This window comes from Nymphalis io, chromosome 14 (genome assembly GCF_905147045.1).
Source record: "Nymphalis io chromosome 14, ilAglIoxx1.1, whole genome shotgun sequence".
NCBI classification, from domain to species: Eukaryota; Metazoa; Arthropoda; class Insecta; order Lepidoptera; family Nymphalidae; genus Nymphalis; species Nymphalis io.
In genome coordinates this window covers 7529328-7548161 of record NC_065901.1, presented here as the reverse complement: position 1 = coordinate 7548161, position 18834 = coordinate 7529328, and positions in this window count along the sequence as shown.

The following is an 18834-nucleotide window of genomic DNA, read 5'->3' as shown; positions in this document are numbered from 1 at the left end:
ATTATTTATTCAGAAGGTCAACCAGGTGATATTCAGTGAAATTGCGTATTTACCTTCGAATGAAATAGTCCTTTGCAAAGGCCACTTTAATTTGCCGTTAAACCCAAAGGAGTAAAAGCAATATGTGGTATTTGAAATTGTGTTACACGTTTGATTTAGATGCTTTATGTTACTTATTAAAAAGTATACGATTTATTTATTTTATTTAAGGTTAATTTTTAAATAAAAAAACATTCGTCATTCGTTTTCATGACTCCATCTCAAATATGCATTTCGAGTTTTCGACGTCGTGATTGTTAATTTTAAACTGTGTTCACAAAGTCGTGAACATACCATGTATATGCGGAATCTACTGCTGTATCAATTCGGTCAATTATATATAATCTTTTATATAGATAAATGAAACAAATAATTTTAATACAAATGTAACGAAACGTTAACTGCGGATGCAAACAATGCTTTTTGATATTTTAAATAATAACCTGACAATTAAATTTATATTTTATACAAAAAAAAACAGACGGTCGTAGGGACTGCCGGTAGAAGTAAAAACTTGAAACTGTTAAATAAAATATATTTGTCTGATTTCCACGTCTATTGGCACTCCAAGTAATAATTCTATCCCTTTTTATTTTATATCTTTTTATTTATCAAAATACACAGTTACCGCAAACTCGGTACAAAATATAATTACAGCTTAATTGAAATAAATAACAGTTAAAATACACTTTTATTATTTGTATATACTGTTAGTATTTACATAAATTTCAATCAATATTATCCTCATCAATTTCCATAATACTTAAATTATTTGTAATTTCAACGATTTCATTATATTAATATTAGCATGTCGGTCGCGAAGCCACGAGTCTATCCCCTACGATAAACCAGCGCAACGCGCCTAAAGAAGTTTTCACTTCAAAAAACTATAAAGGTTACATTGGCTCATTAAGACTTCTAGGAAAGAAGAATTACCTGATTTTACTATAATTCTGACTTAGTAACTAACCTCTAGGCTGCATGCGTCAAATTTGCTATTGAAAGCTTAATAAATAAATAAATTGTTAATCTGTATATACTGGAGAGGAGCAGAAAAAATTGCATGTTTCACAAATAAGTAGACTCGACTAACTCAGATTTTAACACTGTTAAATGGCGTTCTAAGTCAATATTAAGATTCATTTAAAAATTATAGTGTGTTTAAAAAAGATCGCTACTTCAGTTACAAGATCGCTATTTATGAAATTGCACTTCATGCAACTTTTGTAAATATTTATATATATATATATATATATATATATATATATATATATATATATATAAAATATTAGCTTTTGGATTTCAATAAATTAAAATTCATCATCATCGAATACATGAACACAACTCATATGCCACTTTAATTTTAACTTTTGAAACACTTTAGCACTAATCAAGAAGCTAGTTCTACCATAAAGTGATTAAGCCAGTAATTTTCTAGCGTCAGTAAGGCGACGCTAGAAGATTCAGTACTATTGAAATTACCCGTTGCCGTTTCGCTGACTTTACAACCGAACGCGGCCAGGAGTCACAGGGTGTAGTATTACTGAGTCAACTGTTACTTGTGGCATGAAGACGCAATTTAACGCGGGAAAAATATTATTAATCTTATCAAAAAATGTGAATCATTTAAACATAATGAATTTGTTAGTTTTGATTTGAAATAACGGCTTATTAGACTAATAGAACATCCATATTATGGAAGCTAAAAGCTATACATAGACAAATATTACATATGCATGTGTGTATGTGTGTATTATATCAAAACCAATTTAATATTTTAACGTATGCTACCGTTATGTAAATCTTAAATGAACTTCGTATATTTTTCTGTTCACATTTAAACCCTCATATATATGTTTATATGTTACGTATTATAAAGAGTTTGAAATGTAAGCATGTTGTGTTGTATTTAATAAGTAATTAATATATAAAATCCTTATGTTAAATATTTTAAGGAACCTTTTTGATACATAAATATTATTTAAAAGTAGTTGTTTCGGAAAAACCTTAATTATACCGGTGAGAAGTTAATTCTGCCGAAATTTAAAGGTAAATAAAAACGACATAATAATATTATAATTAATTAATTTTATTAATTTGAGTTAAATTATATTGGACGAAATAACTAAACAAGGCAGCGTCTCATTACAAAAAGTCGATATTTCGGAAAAACCTTTAATTATACCGGTGTAAAGTCGAGTCTGACAAAATTTAAAGGTAAATGAAAACTATTTAATATTATTTTAATTAATTTGAGTAAAATTATATTGGACGAAATAACAAAGAAAGGTCGAGTCTCACTACAATTTCAACGTTAATTCAGAATTCAATAATTTGTGAAATCGTTTTACCAATTACTTTCAGACGATTGTGATGTTGAGTGATTTAGAAATTAAAACTACAGACTTAATAAATAAATAATTATTTGTTTTTTTTGTTCAATAACTTAGTAAATTATTATTATTGCGTTTTTTAGTAATATAATACAATGTGACACATTGATTAAAACTGGACTAAACCAGTTTACGATAGCTACAACGTACTTACCTCATATTCCCGCATAAAGAGCGTTAGAAATGTGTGAACTTTATTTATTATTCTAATTAATTAATAACAATATATATGGAGCAAAAGTGAAAATTACGTGGCAAAAAAATAACAAGAAGAATAAAAGTGCTATAAATAAATGAGTTAAGAAAAAAAATGCCGTAAATTAATTGGTTGTGTAGAAAAGAGGCTCTTAATATAATATCACACAACGATTATCGAATTATCAATAACGTGAATTATTTATCGGAAACGGAGGATGAGGATGACTACTAAATGTCTAAAAGAAGTCATAAAAATTACGTTTAATGTTCTTAATATTAACTACCTACCTATATACAAAATAAAATGACTGTGACAGCTGACGGTGCACTACTACAAGCGCAAAAACGTCTCCAAGCTGATTTAGCTGTGTCGTATATGCACTACTGAGTAATGACTTCTATCCTCTAAATAATGGTAATAAAATAATATCGATAGTTGCTTTACTTCTAAAGCAATAAGCGATCTTATGGTTATATATTTCGTTACACTGGATCTCCTACTCACCAAAATGAAAGACCTTTCACGTCAAAAACAAGTAAAAGCGAAAAAATAATTTAAAGACCTACAGTTGTCTATACACAAATACCCACACATAAATTATTATATCAATAAATAAAGTAGCTGGATAAATCTATTTCATGACATAAGCTAATATACTAATACAACAGCCATTATGTAAATAGGTCTTTTATTCACTTATCATTGTATACTTAAACTCATTTGTCGTGGAAATGTTGGAAGTTAATTGTAATTCAATTTCCAATATGTTATACGAATGAATTAAAAGTGCAATAATGAACGTTTATTGAAATAATAGATTTATAAACTATAAAAACACATAATTATATTTGTTTTATTACAACAGAACTCTTTAAATTTTAAACTGTTGGTTATTAGTAAATTGGTATTTTATTCAAAGTATACAAACTTTTAACATTTCAAAAGGTTTTATTTTGGAACCATATTTTTGATGGTATGGAATTCTTACGACAAACACATCATCTGCCAGCTATTAAATTTAGTACTGAGAACAAAATGCTGCAATTTCTGTGAACGCAGTAGACATAGCTTTAGTTGACTATGTGGAGCCAACAATACGGTTTTAAGAAATGTAACGTCTGTAAAATAGCTGTCCTATGAAGGGAATAACAATAATACGACTATTAAAACGCGGTAGCAGTGGTTATCTAGATGGCTATGGAGCCTCTAGTAAGGCTTACTCGTTGTGTCTTTCTTCTCCACGCCCTTATTCTTGTTTATGAGATATTTTTTTCTGTGTTGATTGTAAAAGTAGTATTTTTAGATCGAATTTATAAAGTAAGTTAGGTTAGCTGATAAAATATTAGCCGAGTAAATATTAATAAAAAAACAAGTAATTCAATTTTTTTTACTACTATTACTCAAATAAAATAATTAACTTTTAATTAAAACATTAAATTAAATGATCATCGAAAGGATAGGAAATACGTCAGATGTTTTTTTTTACAGTATAGGAAGGCGGACGTGCAAATGAGCCACCTAAAGGTAAGTGGTCACCAACGCCCATAAACATTGGCATTGTGAGACATGTTAACCATCGCTTATATCGCCAATGCGCCACCAACCTTGGGAACTAAAATATTATGTCCCTTGTGTCTGTAATACCACTGGCTCGCTCACCCTTCAAACCAGAGAAAAACAATACCAAGTACTGCTATTTTTATACATTTTTAAATAATATAAAAACAACTCTTTTATGTTTTCGGCTTATTTCCTCTCCAACATTCAATACTACACTGCAATTGTTATATGTAACAATTGTAGTGTAGTATTGAGCTACATAAAAGAGAACTATGTTCTACGAGTTCATAAAACACTATAATAAATATTCAAATTCATATAAAACAGTGAAAGGTTCGTTAAACGCCACTTGGAATTCAGTTCAAAGTTTATGTTCAAACCCTCTGACTAACTACGAGCTATATGCGGTTTCAAATACGCTTTAGCTAACTGATGCTCGAAAATCTATCTCAACGAAAAGTTGAATTGGTGGAATAAACTGACCGAATCGATATTCGATTAAAATATCAATGGATCCAAAATGACGTAGGTAAAAACATATTTAATATTAGAATCGAAAGTAATGAGAAAATACTACAGTTTATGTGTTTAAATCAGACTTAGGACTTTATTTTATTGTCTTACTAAAATTTATTAGTTGTAGGCATAAATAATATTTACGGATCAAGGAGATACCGAATGATAGTATATTCTTTTTTTTTTTTTTATAGAATAGGAAGGCGGACGAGCATATGGGCCACCTGATGGTAAGTGGTCACCAACGCTCTTAGACATTGGCATTGTAAGAAATGTCAACCATCGCTTACATATCCAATGCGCCACCAACCTTGGGAACTAAGATTTTATGTCCCTTGTGCCTGTAATTACACTGGCTCACTCACCCTTCAAACCGGAACACAACAATATCAAGTATTGCTGTTTTGCGGTAGAATATCTGATGAGTGGGTGGTACCTACCCAGACGAGCTTGCACAAAGCCCTACCACCAGTAAATTCATACTAAAATATTAATTTCCATAATGATAAAAATTTTAAATCTCATTTATCTATCATTTATCTAATAAATATGCTCATACAGGTGTATTGGACATATGTATCTCTTATTCGTATATTTTAACAATAATAAAAATAATTAAACACTTGGTATATCCATACTAAGACTGGCGAATGATTTGGTAACTTGTGGTGAGAAAAATACGACTGTCTTTCTGAGCTGGCACTATTAATCAAATGCGTTTGCGCTACGGAAAATAATATTATTTTCTATTGAGCAACTCATTTTTGCGTTCGAATGGTGATTTCTTAAAAATACGTTACTCGAATATTTCTTGCCTTTTATAAGAAATGTTTTAAAAAAGTTCATTAAATATTCATCTCTTGATAAGATGCACGCTGAACAAATACTATCCACTTAGTAGTTAGTCTACCAACAAATATTTTCTCTTTATATCCTAACCAAGGCATCCGTCGCGGTTTCATTCGCGGAAATTTAAAAAAGTAAACAAATATTATGATAGTGAATAAGATGGACTAAAAATTAACTAGTCTACTCGTACTAGTAACACGATACTCAAAGATATGTGATATATATATTAAATCGTCTTGGGATAATTAAAAGAACAAAAATTTCTTTAAATTTTATGATTTTGAATAACACAATATGAACTTTTGGTTTTTTTTTTTATTATTTTAACCCATATTTATTTGTTCTTGTTTTGTTTAATTATAAATTTCTTAAATAATCATCAATTTCAATCTTTCACATCTGCCAGGCCGGCCATATTTTTAGTCTAAATCTTAATCCTTATTGTTTGATCTTTCTTGCCGTCTATGATTTCAACTAGAAGAATGTTCCTATTCTATAAAAAAAAAAAAAAGAATATACTATCATTCGGTATCTCCTTGATCCGTAAATATTATTTATGCCTACAACTAATAAATTTTAGTAAGACAATAAAATAAAGTCCTAAGTCTGATTTAAACACATAAACTGTAGTATTTTCTCATTACTTTCGATTCTAATATTAAATATGTTTTTACCTACGTCATTTTGGATCCATTGATATTTTAATCGAATATCGATTCGGTCAGTTTATTCCACCAATTCAACTTTTCGTTGAGATAGATTTTCGAGCATCAGTTAGCTAAAGCGTATTTGAAACCGCATATAGCTCGCAGTTAGTCAGTAGATAAAAATTTTAAATCTCATTTATCTATCATTTATCTAATAAATATGCTCATACAGGTGTATTGGACATATGTATCTCTTATTCGTATATTTTAACAATAATAAAAATAATTAAACACTTGGTATATCCATACTAAGACTGGCGAATGATTTGGTAACTTGTGGTGAGAAAAATACGACTGTCTTTCTGAGCTGGCACTATTAATCAAATGCGTTTGCGCTACGGAAAATAATATTATTTTCTATTGAGCAACTCATTTTTGCGTTCGAATGGTGATTTCTTAAAAATACGTTACTCGAATATTTCTTGCCTTTTATAAGAAATGTTTTAAAAAAGTTCATTAAATATTCATCTCTTGATAAGATGCACGCTGAACAAATACTATCCACTTAGTAGTTAGTCTACCAACAAATATTTTCTCTTTATATCCTAACCAAGGCATCCGTCGCGGTTTCATTCGCGGAAATTTAAAAAAGTAAACAAATATTATGATAGTGAATAAGATGGACTAAAAATTAACTAGTCTACTCGTACTAGTAACACGATACTCAAAGATATGTGATATATATATTAAATCGTCTTGGGATAATTAAAAGAACAAAAATTTCTTTAAATTTTATGATTTTGAATAACACAATATGAACTTTTGGTTTTTTTTTTTATTATTTTAACCCATATTTATTTGTTCTTGTTTTGTTTAATTATAAATTTCTTAAATAATCATCAATTTCAATCTTTCACATCTGCCAGGCCGGCCATATTTTTAGTCTAAATCTTAATCCTTATTGTTTGATCTTTCTTGCCGTCTATGATTTCAACTAGAAGAATGTACCCGGGATTTTATCTATGGCCACGTTTTGTAAGTTAGTGTAATAATCAATAAATTATGTTCTTCAATTCAAATCAAAATTTTGTCCCACTGCTGGGCTAAGGCCTCCTCTCACTTTTGAGGAGAAGGTTGTGGAGCTTATTCCACCACGCTGCTCCAATGCGGGTTGGTAGAATACACATGTGGCAGAATTTCAATGAAATTAGACACATGCAGATTTCCTCACGATGGTTTCCTTCACCGTTAAGCACGAGATGAATCATAATCACAAATTAAGCACATGAAAATACAGTGGTGGTTGCCCAGGTTTGAACCCACGATCATCGGATAAGATTCACGCGTTCTAACCACTGGGCCATCTCGGCTTATACAAAATTTTATGATTAACTTATATATTTTATTATTTTGAAATATTTTATAAAAGACCTAAATGAAAACTACATAATAACATTAGTTTTGCTATACATTAATCTTTTAATTCTTGAATGGAAATTAATTATCGTAATTACATTGCCTTGTTATATTATTGTGAATTTGTTTACAGAAAATTACGTGTTTTGTTACTTTTGACTGTGGCGTGTGTGGAATAAATTGTAAATTGAAATGGAACTAACTTTCCACATTACCATGACAAACGTGAGGGAGGACCGAACCCCCCCGGCGGTAACGAATTTGCATAATTTGCACTAATTTTGTTATTAGGCACTGATACAGCGTATCGTATTTATTATACCCTTGTTTCCATTATTTGAAATACTAATGTGCTTAGGTATAATTTATAATTATATCTACAAAATATATTTTTAAATAATATTAATGTTCAGAGCCGAGATAGCCCAGTGCACGTGTACTTTAAACAAATATCGCGGTTTGAAAGCTGAAAGATGTTGAATTTCAATTATAAAAATTATAATTAATAAAAATTTTATTCTTGACAACTGATCGTGAATAAAATAGCGGTAAACCACCATCTTAATAAAGAATCAAGTGAAATAGCAAGTCAGCAAGTGATACTTCACAAGTTCTTCGACAATAAAAAAAATCGTTAAGCACATATTACGGAAAAGAGTTCATCATCATCATTCTTTTGTCATCCACTGCTGGACATAGGCCTCTCCAATGGCACGCCACTGAGCTCGATCTTTAGCTCTTAATCTCCATCCGCTGTCAGCCACCTTGAGTATATCGTCACTCCACCTAGCCGGAGGGCGTCCTACGCTACGTTTGCCAAGGCGTGGTCTCCACTGGAGAATAGTTGTGAATACGATTTTTATAAGCTACAATTAACCGACAAAAACTATATAAATGTTGTCTCTTTATGTAATTTATTTATATCAATAAGTGAATTACTTATTAATAAAATAAACTAGAATCAAGAAGAATCAAATATTGATTATTTTGTTATAATAATTTATTCTCAAGATAATATATTAGCCAAAGAAAAGTTCAGGAATACATCTACGTAAATGATATTATACCTTAGAAATATATATTTTATAATCAAATAAAAAATTAATCGAAAACATCAAAACAAGGAAATCAATCAAACTTTTAACTTCTTTAAACATCAGCCAGTAAAACGGTTCTTAATTTTAAGTCACTTAAAATCGAACGCATTACTTCTAAAAGGAAGATTAAATATGTAATACTGCATTATATATTTATTATAGTTCAATAGAACAAGTTTAGTTCACCATTTTCAAAGCAGAAACAGCAGTTGTGCAATTGAGCTGTAGGATTAGTTAGAAAATAGACGTCTTGACCTAACTTCACTATAAAGTTCTGAACTGACCGACGTACACTTTAAGTACTAAGAGCCAGTACTGGCAGTTTATTTGTTATGATCGATTTAAGTTAAGAGTCTTAGTTATGATATTGTATATATTATATATATTTAATATATAGGTGGTAGGGATTTTTGCAAGCTCGTCTGGGTAGGTACCACCCACTCATCAGATATTGTACCGCAAAAAAGCAGTACTTGATATTGTTGTGTTCCGGTTTGAAGGGTGAGTGAGCCAGTGTAATTAAAGGTACAAGGGACATGAAATCTTAGTTCCCAAGGTTGGTGGCGGATCGGCTATGTAATCGATGGTTGACATTTCTTACAATGCCAATGTCTAAGGGCGTTGGTGACCACTTACCATCAAGTAGCCCATATGCTCGTCCGCCTTCCTATTCTATAAAAAAAAAGAGAACAAACTACGAGTATGAAGTAAAATATATTTTAAAATAATGTTATGTATGTTTGTTGAGTTGAATGAAGTGATGACGTATTTTAATAACTTAGTATGTATCTATTTAAAAAAAAAAGATGTGCGTTAAATATATGTAATAGTATGCATTATAAATTTTTATGTTGAGATAATTTATTGGTATAATAAACTGCTATTAAAAAAGCGCGCTAACGTTTTATTTTTAAATATTATTTTTATTTTTTATTTGAAGTTGCCACTAACATTTTAATCACAAAATGTCACATATGTAATATTTGGAAAATTATTACCACAAACTATCGAACATAAAGTTCGTAACACGTTAATACCAGTTTAGTGGGCACTGTCTTGTAGGTGGCCGCTTGAAGACCCATCTGTCCAAACTATCCTGGCAAGTTTCCAAAATTGTACGTTCATTCGCCACAGATAAAATATCATCTTGTTTGCACTTTAAAGAGCTATAACTTTATATCAAAACAATTTTTTACTTTTTTTAATCCACAGACAAAAAATGTAATGTTAATAAATTTATTGAACGTAAATATCAGATTTATTTCCACATTTATTTGTTGATTTAATTTACTGAATCATTCCATTAATTTATTGGCCGACAAATATACAATATTTAGATATATATGAATGTACGACTGCTATTATTCAAATTGAAACAATAAGCTATAATTCTTGAAAGTTGTAATTTAATTGGATTAGTAGCGCCCGCGTGCACGAAAACTCTTAAATATGATAACCAATATAAATATCTAATAATGTCCTCTAGGCCAATCTCAAGAGTGATTAGCCAACTGCACAGGAGATATTATGCACAAGTGTGTGCGCAAGGACTGGTGCTTTCTCTATTCCCTAGCTCTCATAATCTGATGGGACGGCAATCCGACACGATGGGAAAGAGTTCATGTGCAGACTAACGGCTTCACGTGAATTCCGAGAAACGGGAGTGTACACACTTCGAAAAACTTTCAGACCCCGGGCTGTTACAGAGAATTTTATGACAGAAAAACCCAATAACTTTTTAATGGCCCAGCCTGGGTATTGAACTCAGAACCTCCGGGTCTGTGTCCTTGTCATGTAGCCACTAAACCAATGAGGCAGTCAAATATACATATTATACATAAATATAAGCTCAATCAAAATCATATGCAAAGTGTGCCGGATAGCATTTATTAAGTCAAATATAAAAACTTGTAAATGCTAACACATATAATATTTAAAAAAAGAAATCGTATCTCATTTTAACAACCAACCTCGGTTTTTTCTTAAAGCGACTTAATTGTGCATTTGTAACTTATAACGAGTTCATTAGCTGACACGACTAAGTTATAACTCTCGCCGACTTATGATTTCAAAAGAAAAATGAAATACAAATTAATTTATATACTTTACGTAATTAAATCTTCAACTATGCTATGTGTATACAACTAAATTATTATTTCAATCGATAACTAATTTGCATTGATTATTTTATTATAAGTAGAACTTATTCTGTTGTATTTTTTATTGTTACGTAAAATTTCAAACATGAAATAATAACCTAAAAATATTAAATAAATGACACGCGTTAATATAATAACTTACACATAATAATTTGCGATATATTAACCATCTATATAAATTATTTCGAGTGCTAACATCGCTGAATGAGATATACCAGTGCAAACAAAGCGCCGTAATCGATCCGATGCCATTCGATCAGAAGATAACTGAACCACGAGATGACCTCTCCTCCTTCGACTCCTTTTATCGACTTCAAGAAAATCTTTGTACGAGTATATCTTTTTTATTTTTATCTTTGCGCGATACGGTTCTTGTTACTTGTTTACTTGATAGACATCTGGTCAGAAAGGTTTTGTATTTGTGGTTTGTTTTACAAAATTATCTGAATTGTTGAAATGAAAAAATGCGTATTTAATTTATGTTTCGCTGCATTTCAAGTATATTATTGTATTTCTTTTTTACCGTTTCGCATTCTTAGTTCTATAATACATTTTAAGGTTAAAAATAATAATATGTTAAATATATTATTTTAGCTCTTGTTATTCACACTTAATATCATGCCTACACTTTTATTTGCTATCGATAAATTTATTACCAAGCTGTCATATCGTATAAATCGTAACGAATAGTTCGATACGTGTCGTATGGCTGTCTGTGTATTAAAACATAGTCATTGGTGGTAGGGCTTTGTGCAAGCTCATCTGAATAACTACTACTCATTAATAAGACAGTCAACCTGTCTTATGAATGAGTAGTACAATGTGCTGTTTTGCTGTGCTGGGTAGGTACTACTCATTACAGTATAGCAAAACAACAGCACAGCAAAAAAACAGCAATATTTGGTATTGTTGTGTTCCGGTTTAAAGAGTGAGTGAGCCAGGCACAAGAGACATAACAACTTAGTTCCCAAGGTTGGTGTTGCATTGGCGATGTAAGCGACGGATAACATTTCTTGCAATGTAAATTGCTATGGACGTTGGTGACCGCTTACCATCAGGTGGCTCATATGCTCGTCCGCCTACCTCTTCTATAATAAAAAAAATAAATTAATAGACATCTGAAATATTAATCCAGTCAATATTAGTTTATTATATAAGAAGTTGAGAGACAGGGAAAGACAAAGTCGCAACCAGACTTTTTATACGTATTTTTGAGAGTTCCAATGCCAATGTGATCACTTCTTTTATAAATTTTCATCGACAATATCGAATTAGATGATCCACAAATATAAAATATTACATGAACTTCATTAACTCTTGGATGCCTGTGTTGTGTGTGGAAAATGCTTCAAAAATCAGAAACTTGTGGGTTATGCGCCCGATTTTACTCCAATTTTATTGTAATCTATTACACCGGTACTTGAAGTCCATCGTATAGTCCACGAGGATGTTATATACATGCTTGTGCACTATTGGAACATAACGGCGGTCGTAGGCAAAATTTCAAATGTTATAGTTCAGGGGAACTATAAAACTAAATTTTCTAGTGAAAATTGAATAAAATACCGAACAAAACGATTCATTCAATATTACATATTGCTATCATTACTACAGTCTACGTAAATGAGGTAACGAAATACGCAAGCAATTATAAATTTAAATGGAATATAGATCAACATATTGAATTAGGGGCAATTGTAAAATGCGATAAATAACGCATATTTTGTTCAGTTAATGAGAAAAGTTATTGGAGTAATTTTGTTTTCATGAAACGTACTGTAAATCACCTTTAATGGCCTTTGCTGCATTTTTATACCGACGCATAAATATTAATGTTTTACGCATATTTATAGAGAACCACGTGAGATATTTTTTTTGTTAATTTTATGAGTTTCACTTCTATCTGGAACAACTAATGTAAATAATGAAATTACTATTTTCTATTTAGATTATTTAGTTTATTGTTATTTTTTGAAAACCGGGTTTGCGTTCCCTTATGGCCGCACATACATTTGTAGCTAATCTTTAAAATACAAATAATACTATTTGATATAGCTCTTTTGACCTTTGAATATTGTTGGCTAAGTAACTCAAAGCTGTCGACAGATATACTAATGTTAATCACTTACGTTATTCATTTTATATTATATTAACAATATGGTATGTTAATATAATGATGTATTCTAATATGTTATATGATGTTATTTTTAAAGTTTTATATTTTTTTAACTATAGCTGTTGGGGGATTTGGGGTTCAAATAATACAAACAATAATACTAGTGTCCACAGTGTTAGAGCTCTATTACGCCAGTGCTTAGTGTGCAAAACCGTTGATTTAAACTCAATAAATCGTGAGGTTACGCCAACACAGTTCGTGTTTTGTTCACACTTGCAAGTACAATAAAAGTGTAAAGTATTTTTTTAAATTAATTAAAATACACATTGCAGAATTTATATTTTTACTGCTTATAAATTACTGCGTATTATAAGCACCTCGTTTGGCAATGTAACAGGCGAAGTAAAAAACGTACTACGTATTGCTGTTTAGCGGTTGAATTTGTGATGACAGGGTGGTACCTACGCAGACTAAGGTCTTGCATAAAGCCATTAAACCGATTACATTTGTTTTTATTTATAATTGTTACCATAAAATTATTTCAATTAATAAAAAATAATTATCTTTTTTGAGAATCTTTTATTATTGTTTTATTGTTTAAGCTTAGACGCGTAGCTTACATATACTGTTTGTTTTCCATATCAATAAATAATGTCAGTATTTATAAACCTAGATATATCTCACGACTTTGATTACTTTTGGAAGATTATTATTATGATACCATATCGTATATAAGCAATATTCTTTGATTACTTTTAGTCTCTGAAAGTTTTATAACATTATTGAATGTTTGACAAGAGCTCATATTGGTCCAGACAGATACCAATTCGGTGAAGATATTATTTACCGTCAAAACAAACAAAGACTGGGCTCCTGTTATCTCACATTATTTAAACTTATTTAATGGACTTTATTATTTACAATTTCGGTAATAGGATTTCGGACCAATGACTACGGTTCTTTAGTTATTTGAACAAAACAATATATTTTTGTATTAAAATTCTGGTTAAATATTACCATAATTATCTTTACCAATCTCCGGTCTATTATTGATTATATTGTAAGGATTATGTCAAACATTCATTTTAAAATTAAATAATATTATATAGTTAATGTTTTCTTGTAGTCTCCACAGACGTGTTGTTTGTATCTTCCATCGGTTTATAGTTTGGTATTATGATTTTGTTTTCATTTCTTGGCAGCATGACAATGCTTTATTTTATCGTTCGGCTTGTCCATGATCGGGGTCGTGTCTATTTTGGAACGCCATTCTAAAGTTATAGTCCAGAATCTCCGTTGTAGTTGCCATTTGTGCCCTTTTCACCAATTTCCCAGTTCCTCGTCACTGTCGTCGGTAGTATACGAATTTCATCGTGTGACGCGTAATTCTACTGCATGGGATAATTTGTGGTGCAAATGTTCTTCGCACATTTTGTGAAAACGACCGTCTCGTAATTAAGTCCCTGTGCTTCATGTATTCGATATTTAAAATATTTGAACCGTTTATTTTTAACTATCACACATTTTTTTTTCATTTGGTGAATCTTTTACAAAGCGTCCTATTCGTTAGTCCAAGACCTTATTATACTTTACATAGTCACAAATGCAATGCAGTAGATAACGTACATATGTTCATTAAAACAGGTTGTTATAACATTTTTATTTTACAGTTATTGAAAATTTATAATAATACGTGATATCTATTGGATAAAATCGATTTGGATTTAACTCTAGTTGTTCGAGAATACTATCAAAGAATCTGGAATAACTTTACGCCATAATAAACATAAAAAAAAACTTCTGTTCGTGTGATTCTGTTGAGATAAATCTTGATAAAGAAAGCTCGCAAAGTCATTCGGAATCCAGCTCATTATTCCTTTGATAGCTGATACCAGTCATAATAGAACAGGGAATCGAATCCATTGACTCGATAACTGCGGAACCTCGACCTCGTTTGGAATCAAATGCTCTCGAAGACAATTTGAAGAATCTATAACTAGATACGATTATATTTTGAAACTATTTAATCAGTTTTTATTTTTAATATTGAATTGTATTTTTTTGCAATTAGGTACTACTTTATATATTTTTATTAAAGAGCATACGATTGTATTGATTCTATATGTATTTATATTTTTAATACCTTAATTTATATTATGAAATCATAATTGTATAGATATAACATGGCAGGACTTATACTTTCTGAAAATTACACATAAATACAAGGTTGTACAAAGAGGTTACGATTTAGACGTTTTGTTATTTTGTATTTGTTTTGTATAAAGTAAATCAATAACGTTTGTTAACTTAATATTTTTCTCGAATAGTCCTTTTTCTGATTCATCAAACTATATAGTTTTGAATAATAAAATAAATAAATTGTCACGCTATTGTCAAAAGATTTGCTTACACAAATCTTAAACATCAAATAAACAATTTTGAGATGATATTGTTCGTTACTTTTTTTTTTATAGAATAGGAAGGCGGACGAGCATATGGGCCACCTGAGGGTAAGTGGTCACCAACGCCCCTAGAAATTGGCATTGTAAGAAATGTCAACCATCGCTTACATATCCAATGCGCCAACAACCTTGGGAACTAAGATTTTATGTCCCTTGTGTCTGTAATTACACTGGCTCACTCACCCTTCAAACCGGAACACAACAATATCAAGTACTGCTGTTTTGCAGTAGAATATCTGATGAGTGGGTGGTACCTACCCAGACGAGCTTGCACAAACCCCTACCACTAGTTAAAACTAATCGCCAGAGGCGAAGACTATACACATCCCTCAGCAGTTAAGGCTGAAGTCCTTTTGCTATTAAACTTTGCAATTTTAAATATATTTTTGAAATTTATACGTGGTCCTCATTGTTTTAAACGAGCCAATTTTAATTGAGTAATAGATAAATGATTCAAAGCCAAAGTCAAAAATCTTTATTCAATATAGAAGCGTTACACTAACTTATTGATTGTCATAATTCTACCCACGGTTTGGAAATAAACACCTCAGACCTAAGAAGAACCAGCGAAAGAAACTCAGCAGTTTTTTTTAAATATATATCTCATCTTTTACAAGCACAGGCTATTTACACAATAGCAGTATAATATTTCAACAATACATTTCAATGTTTGCCGACGATTTTCGAAGCATAGCGGTAAATTGTGATCCAAATGAGGGATATCCTATCCTGAAAAATGAAGTCACAAACGCTCTTAAAAAAGCTAAAACGGGAAAATCAACCGGACCGGATAATGTTCCCATTGAGGTACTCAAACTTATTGAAGATTCGACTCTGGCCACTTACCCAAAGACTGGCTAACCTCAACTTTTATTACGCTTCCTAAGAAGACCAACGCAAGAAGGTGCGAAGAGTTTCGAACGATTAGCCTTATGAGCCAAGTATTGAAACTATTTCTGAATATCATCCACGAGCGAATAAGAGCTAAATGCGACGAACATCTCGCAGATAGTCAGTTTGGTTCTCGAATAGGAGTGGGCACGAGAGAGGCTCTTTTTGCAATGCAGGTTCTCGTACAAAAATGCAGAGACATGCAACAAGACGTTTTCCTTTGTTTCATCGATTACGAAAAAGCCTTTGAAAGAGTACTGCATGACCGTCTAATTGCAATATTACATGATATCGGCTTAGATGACAAAGATGTACGTATTATCCAGAATCTGTATTGGAACCAGAAGGCTACTGTATGAGTTGACAATGAGGAGACTGATGAGGTAGAAATAAAGAGAGGAGTCCGACAGGGCTGTATATTATCACCCACGCTATTTAATTTGTACTCGGAACAAATAATAGCAGAAGCAATTGAAGGCCAAGAACGTGGAGTCAAAATAAATGGCCGGTATATTAACAACATCAGATACGCTGACGATACAGTCCTAATTGCATAGCTGCAATTAATTATGAGCCGTGTTAATAAGTGCAGTGAAAACGCTGGTCTGAGGATGAACCTATCAAAAACGAAGATCATGGTGTTATCTAAACATAGCTTCGATGACATTGCTATCATTGTAGCAGGCTAAAAAATTGAGAGGGTGCGCAAGTACAAATATCTGGAGACATGGCTTAATGACACCTGGAGCTGTGAACAGGAGGTAAAGACTCGCATCGAAATAGCTCGAAGTGCCTTCTGCATGTTGAAAAAAGTACTCTGCAATCGCAGACTTAAGATCCCTGTGCACATACGACTCCTACATTGTTACATCTGGCCCATACTGCTTTCCGGATGCGAGGCGTGGACAATTAAAGAAGACCTCAAAAAACGTATAGAAGCTTTCGAGATGTGGGCTTATAGACGTATCTTGGCCACTAGTTGGACTCCAAAGGTCTCGAACGTGGAAGTTCTGCGACGCGTCAACCAAAAACGGCAACTTTTGGAGACTGTCAAGAAGAGAAAAGTTGCATATCTCGGACACGTGCTTAGGCATGAAAGATATAAACTTTTGCAACTGATTATGATGAGAAAAGTTGCCGAAAGGAGAGCTGTTGGGCGCAGTAAAAAGTCTTGGCTGTGCAACATCCGTGAATGGACGGGAATCGCGAGTGCTGCCGAACTCTTTCGCCTCGCGAAGAACAAGAAGGAGTATTTAAAGCTGACTGTCAACCTTCGCTAGTCGGAGTGGCACTCGAAGAAGAAGAAGTATAATATTTGTTTTTTATGTGAAACCTGGAGGCGATCGTTTCACTCCCAAGGTGGGCAATCATCTAAAAAGAAAGATTTAACTTCAGATCAAATTAAAGCAACAAAAACATTATCTTTAATCTTTTGTTGATTTAATTTTATTGGTTAATCTCGAATCTATTTTATTTGAACGGCTCAAATAAAATAAATTCGAGCCTATTTAATCATCCATAAATATTTTTATTACAAAAAAAAAAACATTTTGATCACCTCGGAGGCGTCCAAAATAATCTGCATTTCTCCGAAACAAAGGTAATAGTGATCAAATATAATCTTTTTTTAAATTTTATGTGATTTTTTTTAAATAACAATTTATTGTTAAATGGTAACGATTTGTTTCATTAACACCTTTTGCGGCTGTCGGTTGTTGTTAGGGATAAAAATTAGCAAAATCAATTATTAAATAATCAATTATTCATTTTAATTTTTTAGTGAGCAACAAATATTAGTCAACTAAAATCGAACCGCGTGAACTATCTATTAATAGCGCAAACATAAACAACATTGGCAATTCATTATTATTATTATCGTTGGGTATTGTTCCGATCCCACATTGCGTTTGACCATAATATCTGATAATGTCTATCCAATATTCGACAACTGGACAATAAATCGATGCAATGGTGACTTTATCTCTTAGCTCCAGATTATGTTAGACTACAAGACGCTCTGCTCTTTGTTCACGTGGATATTGTAAGGATATACGGTTAATGAATATGTAGTGTTTCAGAATTTAAATAGTTTTTATGCGAATTTTTTCATTTAACGATATCAAAATGTCGATGTCTGTATCAATAGTTAAGGAAACATCCCTTCCAGTCAACCTTTAGGTAAATAATAAAAAAGCTATAAACAACAACAAAACAAAAACAAATAAAAATCAATCGTTACAAGTATTCGTAATGTTAAATAATTCGCCTAGACTTGAATATTAGTCGTATTATTCGATTGTCGAACAGCTGGGACGGAGAAGGATTTGGTATAAAAAGAAGAAGAGTGAGTAAGAGTTTTAAAAATAAAATTCAGATCATAGAGTGCGGTCGTGCGAGTTTCGAGGAATTTAAAATTCTTAAGACTGTAGTATTTGGATGAAACAGTATGTAGTAGAGAAGATAAATATTGGGACCCACTCAAGTTTTTTG